The following is a 10,382-nucleotide window of genomic DNA, read 5'->3' as shown; positions in this document are numbered from 1 at the left end:
GGGCGGCGGCGGCGGCGGCGGCGACGCGGGACTCGAGGTCGACCAGCGCACCGCGGACTGGGAGACCCGGCGACTTGGCGACTCGGGATTCGAGGTCGACCCGCGAGCCGAGACTCGGGGCTGAGGATCCTGAGACGCGGACCGGGCGACCCGAGACTTGGGGCTGAGGATCCTGAGACGAGGCGCTTGGCGCCCGGCGCTCGAGGTAGACCAGCACGCCGGGAGCCGGGGACACGCGGGCCTGAGACCGACCAGCACACCGCGGACCGGGGGACCGGGAACCTGGGACTCGAGGCCGACCAGCACGCCGGGGGCCGAGGACCCCCGAGGCTCGGCACTTGAGGTCGACCAGCACACCGCGGACCGGCGACTCCGCGCTCGAGGTCGACCAGCACACCGGGGACCGGGGGACCGCGGCCCCGGGGCTCGGCGCTCGAGGTCGACCAGCACGCTGGGGACCCGCGGACTCGAGGTCGACCAGCACGCGGTGGCACACCGCGGACCGGGGGACCGGGAACCTGGGACTCGAGGTCGACCAGCACACCGGGGGCCGGGAACCCGCGGACCCGAGGTCGACCAGCACGCCGGGGACCGGGGGACCGGGGGACCGGGGGACCGGGGGACCGGGGGACCGGGGGACCGGGGGACCGGGGGACCGGGGGACCGCGGCCCCGGGGCCCCGGGGCTCGGCGCTCGAGGTCGACCAGCACGCCGGGGGCCGAGGGCCCCGAGGCTCGGCGCCCGAGGTCGACCAGCACGCTGGGGACCCGCGGACTCGAGGTCGACCAGCACACCGCGGACCTGGGGACCTGGGACTCGGGGCCGACCAGCACGCCGGTGGCCGAGGACCCCGAGGCTCGAGGCTCGGCGCTCGAGGTCGAGGTCGACCAGCACACCGGGGACCGGGGCCCCGCGGACCGGCGACCCGGGACCCGGGACCCGGGACCCGGGACCCGGCGCTCGAAGTCGACCAGCACGCCGGGGGCCGGGGGCCGAGGGCCCCGAGGCTCGGCGCTCGAGGTCGACCAGCACGCCGGGGACCCGCGGCCTCGAGGTCGACCAGCACACCGCGGACCGGCGACTCCGCGCTCGAGGTCGACCAGCACACCGGGGACCGCGACCCCGCGGCCCCGGGACCCCGGGGCTCGGTGCTCGAGGTCGACCAGCACGCCGGGGACAGAGGACCCCGAGGCTCGGCGCTCGAGGTCGACCAGCACGCCGGGAGCCGGGGGACCCGGTGACCTGGGACTTGAAGTCGGCCGGCACGCTGGGATCTGCGGATCTGAGACCCGAGGTCGACCGGCACACCGCGGACCGGCGACCCGGCGCTCGAGATCGACCGGCACGCCGGGGGCCGGGGACACGATCACCTGAGCCCCGAGTCCCGACCCCTTAGCCCCGGGGCCGACCGGCACACCGGCGACCCGAACCCCGGTTGCCTGAGTGCCCGGGACTCGAGGAGACCCGAGTTCTACCAGCACGGCCAAGCCCCATGACCTGGGGATCCGTTGAGCTGGTCCCCGAGGTTGACCAGCACGCCGGACTTCGCCGCGGCCGTCTACCCCAAAGTTTAGGAAACCAGTGGATCGCTAGCGACTCTGGGCCCGGTGAGGTCGGCCACCCGAGTCCCCGGGTTCGATGACGAGCGTTGACCCGCTGCCCCCCCCCCCCCCCCCCCCCCCCCCGTGCGACCGCCCTGGCCCACGCCTGTCCTTTCTTCCCGTGATTTTTTTTTTTTTTTTTTTTCCTCCCACCTCCACTCCTGTCGCCGCTTCCCCTGATCGGATCGGCCCCGCCTTCGTTTGCATTACTATCCTTGACACCCGTTTCTTTCGTTGTAGCACTGGTGGGGGCTGCGTGACGGCGAGACGACGACCATCCACAAACGGTGTCTGGTGGCAGGAAGGAGGGTCTCGGTTAGGCGTCCATTCGATCCACAAAGCCCTCTTGGTGCGCCCTCCGTTCCATGTCCCCCTCCCCCCACCCCAGCCGGGAAACGCTACTGACCCAGGTGGCTGGGGACGAGGCTGTGCGCCGGCGAGGCAGGTGCTGCGTCCCGGCCGCTCTGCTGCGATCCGCCCGTAGTCGTCACACACGGACTCCCTCACTCCACCACCGTGGTGCCCGGACGCCCCCTGCCTGTTGGTCGCTTTTATACTACCCAAAGAGGTCGACGGGGTGGGCGGTGGGGCTTGAGGAAGCTGTCTGGGAGTACATGGATGGAAATAGGAACAGTTGTAGTTAGAAGGAATGGGAAGGGGTGGGGTGTGTGCGCGGGGGCGGGGGGGGGGGGTGTGTGGGTGGGTGTTTTCACGCGCGCAAGGGAGGGGCGGAGGGGCAGAGAATAGGATCTCAAGGTCATTTTGGAAATACCAACCTGTGTTATTCTCCAAGCACCTTCAACAGAAGTATTTGGTGTAAAAGACGACCACAGAGGGACAACTCAAAACACCACCCCTGCGGCTCAGGGGCCCCCAGACAGACAGGGAGGGTCAGGACCGGTAGGACAGCAGAAGTGCTCCCCCACCCCGACTTAGATTTGAGGCTCTGCCAGACTCAGGCGGTGCTAGTCGCCCACTCTCTTGCCGTCGAGAAGGAATTCCTGTTCTCCTGTGGGGTCATGTAGTTCGGGGAACTTCCCAAGCCGCTCAGCTCACAAGAACACCTACGCCCAGTGTCATGGACTCCCTCCCTCACACTCGCCATCCCCCTCTGAAGCCCAGAAGGGAAAGAACAAGAAAACATCGACTGCCTGCCTGCCCGCCCGCCCGCATTTACTATTCTAGGTGTTGCCTCACCTATTAACACTGGAAACACAACTCGCATGCCAAAATTCCCATCCTTGTAAAAGCGAACAGTTCAGGGGCACCTGGGTGCCTCACTCGGTAAGGTGTCCCAGTCTCGCCTCAGGTCATGATCTCGGGGTTCTTGAATTTCAGCCCCCACATCTGGCTCTGTGCTGACACCTTGGAGCCTGCTTGGTGATCCATTCTCTCCCTCCCTACCCCCTCTCTCTCCCACTCACTCAACTGGAATGAATGCATACGTAATAAGTAAACAAATGTATAGGTGTGTGTACACTTCAGCGGGCTATCTTAGGCTACTACTCACAAAGCTATGGGACCATCACTGTTCATTCCAAACTATTTCCATCACCTCAAAGAGAAAGAAACCCCACGCCCCCCTCTTCCTCACCCCCCCCCCCCCAAGTACCTTAGACACTGACTCTTGGTAGCCCTGCAATGTTTCCAAACATTGGTGCTCCCCAACCTCTCCCCCCCCCCCCCCCCCCCCCGGTCAAAGAACTCCCCTAATTCAGGCACTTCCGGGTTGTTCCAACACCTGGAACGGGGGGGGGGGGGGGGGGGGAGAGGAGGGGAGACTGGTGTGTTGGGAGAGTGCGGGGGGGGGGGGGGCGGCACGGGACACAGAAGCACTCTGCCCCCCCCCCTTCCCTTTGCCTCTCTTCCATCTGGGGTTTCCTGAGGTGTATCCTTTGACGCCATCACTCATCTATGAGAAATGAGAAAAAGAGGACCGAACGTGGCTAGATCGTTTTCGATAGCCCGATACGCATACCCACACGCACGCCGAAAGAAACGAAAATTACAATCCGCTGGAAGGTCAAACAACGGCAGAGTGGTGCAATGAATGACGCTACACTCACACGATACAAGAGAATGCAGCTGTTACAGATTATGTTGGCAGAGAGGTTTTGGTAGCACGGGAATCCGCTTGTGGTGTTCCGATACTTCATGACAAGCGGTGGGAAACCTTCTACGTAGGGTGAGCTCTCTTGTATCCGAAGACACCAAATCATCATTTCAAAGGCTACGGGTGGTGAAATCGCTCTGGCTTGCAACTTCTTACCCCCTATGTTGTTCTCCATGATTGCATTTCAGCTTCCTCCCTTATCCAAGCCAACGACCCTGCCTGGTTTTTATGTACGTATTTCTGTTTTTAAAGAGATAAGTACGACATTGGATCCTAAACGGAGGCAGAGCTTTGGCTACTGGTCTCAGAAACGATGATTGTCTTTATTTGTATGGATCCGCCTAACTTTTGCCTCTCACGCCTTTCCTCTCGCTGCAGAACATCTTAAGATGAAGGGAGCCCGCTCAGGTGGGACCACCGCTTGTGGAAAAAGTCATCGGGGCAAAATAGTGAAAGCAGCGTCGATAAAGAATAGGTTGCGGGTTAGACACATATTCTCGTTTGATCCCCACCCCCCATCGATCAATCACTTACTCCCCTTTGATACCATGTTTTGTTTATTCCTGTATTTGTGGATGGGTTTTCAAAGATTTTACTGTAAGCGCGCGCTACGCCCAGCGTGGGACTCGAACTCGCAACCCACGAGATACAGTGGCACGATCCACCACCTGAGCCCACAAGGTACCCTGATGCCACGTTTTCTTTCTTTGCCTCCCTGCCGGCCTGCCTCTCTGCCTGCCTCCCGGCCGGCCCGCCTGCCTCCCTCCCTCCCTCCCTCCCTGCCGGCCTGCCTCCCTCCCTGCTTGCCGGCCTGCCTGCCTGCCTGCTTGCCGGCCGGCCGGCCTGCCTGCCTGCCTGCCTGCCTGCCTGCCTGCCTGCCGGCCTCCCTCCCTGCTTGCCGGCCTGCCTGCCGGCCTGCCTGCCTGCCAGCCTGCCTCCCTCCCTGCTTGCCGGCCGGCCGGCCGGCCGGCCTGCCTGCCTGCCTGCCGGCCTGCCTCCCTCCCTCCCTCCCTGCCTGCCTGCCTGCCTGCCTGCCTGCCTGCCTGCCTGCCTCCCTCCCTCCCTCCCTGCTTGCCGGCCTCCCTGCCGGCCTGCCTGCCTGCCGGCCTGCCTCCCTCCCTGCTTGCCGGCCTGCCTGCCTGCCTGCCTGCCGGCCTGCCTGCCTGCCTGCCTGCCTGCCTGCCGGCCTGCCTGCCTGCCTGCCTGCCTGCCTGCCTGCCTGCCGGCCTGCCTCCCTCCCTCCCTGCCTGCCTGCCTGCCTGCCTGCCTGCCTGCCTCCCTCCCTCCCTGCCTGCCGGCCTGCCTCCCTCCCTCCCTGCCTGCCTGCCTGCCTGCCTGCCTCCCTCCCTCCCTGCCTGCCGGCCTGCCTCCCTCCCTCCCTGCTTGCCGGCCGGCCTGCCTGCCTGCCTGCCTGCCTGCCAGTCTGCTTGCCTCCCTGTCTCCCTGCCGTCCTGCCTCACCTCCCTCCCTGCCTCTACGTCCAACTGAAACATGAAGTCTGTGAGGTGGGAGCTGTAGCCATCCGGTTCTTCCTATATCCTGATCACAGACCATAGAACGATCTTTGCCATAGATTCGTGTTTTCAATAAATCATCTGTTCGATGGCTATCGATAAAGGAAATTGTCAACTTTTAACGGCTGTGGACCCTGCTCCTGGGCTCCCAGGGAAGCTAGGCTTTAACATTTACCAAGCTCCAAATGACCCTGCCAAACCCCAAAGCGTGTGCTCTGTTTCTGTCCTGAGCACACGTTGCATGGAGCACACGTTGCATGTCCGCTTCATTTAAATAAACAACAACAACAAAAATGGATCAAAGGGGTGACTTGGCTGGCTGGCTCGCTCAGCTAGGTCAGGGGAGCGGGTGACTCTTCATTGCCGGGCTGTGAGTTTGGGCCTTATGTTGGGTGAGAAGAGGACATAAAAACAAAACCAATCCATCAGTCAGTCAGTCAGTCAGTTGCGAATTAAAAAGGAGCCTTCCAAACATACAGATGAGAAAATGGAAGAAAACCTCCCTGGATCCCCAAAGATTAAAGTCATACAGCTTTGCACATACTGAAAACAGAAAGTAAACCCTGTAAAAATTTTCTGCCGTGTCTTTCGTCATTATACCTCGTAACAACAACAACAACAACGACAACAACAACAACTCCTCCTCCTCCTCCTCCTCCTCCTCCTCCTCCTCCTCCTCCTCTTCCTCCTTCATCCATTCTATTTAAGAATTCCCAACACTGACAACTCTTATAAAGACCATCCAAGCACGGGACACAGAACTGCATTAGACCACATTCTTATGGCTACCTGGCAGACATTAGAACTTCCGGCCTTCGTGGTGACACCCCGAGCTCACTGGTGAGCTCTGCTTCCGAGTGCTCCCGTGAAGCACACCACAAGCTCAGTCCGTGTTCACGGGACCACACTTAACAGATCGGGAACAGAACAGAACACACACCATACGGTGTTCACAGCAGCTGACGGAAGGGCAGGGGAAATACAAGTACCTCACACATCCAACTAACGGGGTTCTCTGAGAACAAAACTCTCTTTACGTCTTCCAACGTCTTCCAACGGGTGTGGCTGTCCTTTGGATGCAGAAAACATTCGCATGTCATTTGCTATCGTTGCTCTCGGCACGCTCTTGCACCGAGGTCAAGGGACTGAGAGATGCATCTCACCAGGTTAAAAAAATCTATCCATCGTGTGCCACCGCCACGGAGTCTCTGCACGCACTCTCTCCTTTTCTCACTCACACTAGCCTTTCGTACTTCGGCACCACTGTCGGTCGAACACGAGGATCAGAAAACACAAGGTTTCAGAACTTCTAACAGCCTTCTGGTTACATAGCACACCCTTGCATTCATAGCATTGATACGACTCCGCGAAATAAAGAGTAGCGGATACAAACGAGACACCCACCGTCAAAGTCACAGCCTGTATGGTGTGAAGACGAATTCAAGAGTGAGAAAGCACGTAGACGGAAATATTCCTTCCTATGGCAGAATATTTACAGCACTGCTTTCAATGAAGTGCTTCTCCCGTAAACATTTGAAATGAGATGAACGGCACAGATTCAATGAAGGCTTCATACTGTACTTGTGCATAGGAAGGGAGACAAGTGTCACAAACTAAAAACGAAAGCAAAAAGACCAAACACTGTGACACCATGATCTCCAAAAAGGAGGTTTTCCCGGGGGTGGGGAAATAATGTGGTGGGGTTCCAATTAAAACAAGGAAAAAAGAATGTACTTCTAATGAATGGTTTCCATAGTGAACACGCACAAAGAATTCACTTGACGAGTCCAGGGATACAATATTACAGGAGAAATCCTTTGATATCCATTGTAGCCTGTGTGTGTGTGTGTGTGTGTGTGTGTGTGTGTGTGTGTGTGTGAGAGAGAGAGAGAGAGAGAGAGAGAGAGAGAGAGAGAACGAGAACCAATCAGGCAAACAGCAGTTCGCTTTCAAACACCTGATATTTCAACACTTCATGTAACAAAACTTCTAAAATTCATTTAGCTTTGCCTCTCTTTCTGAAGAAAAATGTCAAAAATAGTGGTGAATATACCCCACGCTGAACGTACTGATTCTGAAAACTCTCAGTATGGATGGGTTTTATAATACACTTAACCATGGGTGGGGTGCCTGGGTGGCTCCGTCAGTTAAGTGTGTGACTGCGGCTCAGGTCATGATCTTACGGTTTGTGGGTTCGAGCCCTGCACCGGGCTCTGTGCGGACAGCCTGGAGCCTGCTTCGGATTCTGTCTCCCTCTCTCTCTGCTCCTTCTCCTTCCCGCTCTGTCTCTCTCGGTCTCTCAAAAATAAATAAATGTTTTAAAAAAAAGAAAGAAAGAAAGAAAGAAAGAAAGAAAGAAAGAAAGAAAGAAAGAAAATGAAAGAGAGAGAGAGAGAGAGAGAAGAGAGAAGAGAAGAAAAAAAGAAATACACTTACCATGTGTTTAGAAAAATTTGAATTCCTACCAGTCTATACCTACCCCGCTGTATAAATTCCCCAGCTGGAAGATTTAGAATCCGTGCTTGAGCCAAAGCCTGCAGGAAAACCGCTGCCTGACTCTGCATTTGATGGGGGTCCCCAACCGATGGCCGCACCTGATTTAGAACCACTATCGGAGTTCTTTCCAGAACCAGGGACCTGAGGAGGTTCCTCAACACATGACACATAGAAGTACCCTACGACCCAGCACTTTCATGACTAGGTACTTAGCCAAAGGATACAGGTCTGCTGTTTCCAAGGGGCACACGCACCCCAGTGTGCATAGCAGCACTATCGGCGGTAGGCAAAGTATGGAAAGGGGCCAAATGTCCATCGATGGATGAATGGATACAGAAGAGGTGGTATCCATCTACAACGGAGCAGTGCTCGGCCACCAGAGGGAATGAAGTCTTGCCATTTGCAAGTACCTGGATGGAACTGGAGGGTGTCATGCAAAGTGACATTCGTCCCTCAGAGAAACACATGTATCACAGGACCTCACCCGTGTGAGGACCTTCACTTCCCAAACAGAGGAACTCTGGGAAGGGAACCCGGGAAGGGAAGGGAAGAAGGGAAGAAGGGAAGAAGGGAAGGGAAGGAAAAATAACATACAAACAGGGAGGGGGACAAAAACGTAAGAGGCTCTTCCCTAAGGGGAACAAACAGAGGGCTCCTGGAGGGGGTTGTGCCAGGGCGGGGGCTGAAAGGGCGAGGGGTATGAAGGACTCTCCTCCTCAAACCACTGTTGCCCTATAGGCTAAGTACCTTGGGGGTACATTGAGAAAAATAAATTCAATGATAATATCAGAGAGGGCGAGGGTGAGGGCGAGGGCTACCTGATCATCTGCAAATGTAACAAAGGGAAAGTCCGGGAACCGTTTGGGAATGAAGCTGTCTACCGCTTCTCAGTCCTGGCAAAAGAACTGCTGCAGCTTATAGGCAGTCACGTCCCTCTGTAAGGCACCCGACAAACGCCTTCCTGCTTCTCAAAAGCTCATCTGGGCTTGGATGAGATTCAGGAAGTTTGCAGTCACACCATCGTTCCTTGATCGCGTGACTTTCACCTGGGTTTCCTATTACGTAAAAGGAACACAGCCAAAACCCTTTGAAGGACTAGTGTGAATATCTTTCCTGTCCTGAACCAGAAGAACCTCTCCAAAGCTCCCAAAATATTCTTTCAGATCCTGTTCGGTTGTTTTCCACGGGAGACCCAACACTCTTAAATCTGACGTACCCTGGATGGCTCTCTTCACTTTCACTGCTGAAGAAGCAGGCACCTGTCTCGTCCCTTTTTCTGTGGCTATCTTTGGGATAAGTTGACGACTATCCGCTACCGGATTTCCCCAGCCAGCATCAGGGATGCGCAGAATGTCTTTGACCAGCCGGACACCTCTCATACGCTGAGACGCTGGATTCCGGTAGTGCAGTCCACGTGCTGCCGACAAACTGGGCTGTCACTGTGGACAGCAGCACTGTCCCGTCGTCTTCCGATGGCATTTCGATGGGCTCGTCATTCTCATCTTTGGTCACCCGAGTACATTCAGACACCTGCTCTTATTTCTCCGCTAGGCCGCTGCTAGGAAGCCTGACAGGGAACCCGAAGCGGCGAGGGATCCAGGAGCAGCCCAGCTACCGCTTCGCTCCCACGAAATGGCCGCCTTGTAACTCTTTACGGAAGAGGAAAAAACACCACCGTGACCGCCACCATTTAATAACCTTGCTCTAAGTGTGGAGAAAGCAACCACCCATCCCCAAAAGGAAACTTCGGCAGGCTACACGTATAGGACATATGGAGCCTATACTTGCAAGTGCTTACTTACATGGGAACATGGAAAGGTCACCTGAGTCCCTGATGGCCCAGATGGGGTTCTTTGGAGGTGTCTGAATGAGTTTCCTTGTGTGCTCCCTTAGGGAAAGCTGGCCGTGAGACGACGCAGCCAGAAACTAGGAAGCCCTTTGGTTCCATCAGCGAAGCCCCGGCTTTTGGGGAGGAAGGGACGCTCACGGAGATATCCCGGGCCACATTTGGTTTGTGGGTTGCTGCAGCTTTTGGCTTCTTTGCACCAAATTGGCTGTGTTCTCATTGGAAATGGAAAACACCTGCACGATGGGATCCATCCACGGTAATGCTCTCGTGCGATTGGATTTGTTTTTATAAAAGGGGGAGATTTGACCATTGGGTCTTTCGCGTCCTCTCCACAAATAGGAGTGAAACAGAGGCTGATGTTGGTTTGCATCTTGTTTGTGGATCTATGGCCACAGGTGTTATCCATGTGAGATGTTTTCTCTACCTCTGGATGCTATTGCTCACACCAATTTGTAACCGAGCTCCGTTACTGTGTTTCAAGGCAAGCTCTTGTGAACATTGGGCATTCTAACACTCAGGAGGATCAGAACAAACCCAAATGTGTTTCACATTCACGTGAACGGGGTATGGGTGTGGGGTGTGTGTGTGTGTGTGTGTGTGTGTGTGTGTGTGTGAAATTCTCTACATTCAGAGTTTTATGTTACTCCATAAGAAAGTTGCCTCATGGGAAGGGACACAATTGATGGCCCAGAGAGAGGAGAGATAAAAATTGAACACACCTGCCCTCCCCGATACACCCACACCCACACACCCTTTCCCAATAGTCAGAAGAATGAGGAAGAGGAGGAAGAGGAGGAAGGCAGACAGAT

The 10,382-nt window shown here is 56.6% G+C and overlaps 1 pseudogene; it reads right to left on the bottom strand.

Annotated features, from left to right (window-relative positions):
* Nucleotides 1-8,383: 8,383 nt before the first annotated feature.
* Nucleotides 8,384-9,824, bottom strand: LOC128773631 (TAR DNA-binding protein 43-like; annotated as a pseudogene).
* Between the last annotated feature and the right edge of the window lie 558 nt (nucleotides 9,825-10,382).

Source organism: Panthera pardus, unplaced genomic scaffold (genome assembly GCF_024362965.1).
Source record: "Panthera pardus isolate Hobbes unplaced genomic scaffold, ASM2436296v1 HiC_scaffold_258, whole genome shotgun sequence".
NCBI lineage: Eukaryota > Metazoa > Chordata > Mammalia > Carnivora > Felidae > Panthera > Panthera pardus.
Note: the sequence above shows the minus strand (reverse complement) of the source record. Positions and strands in the feature narration are given on the sequence as shown.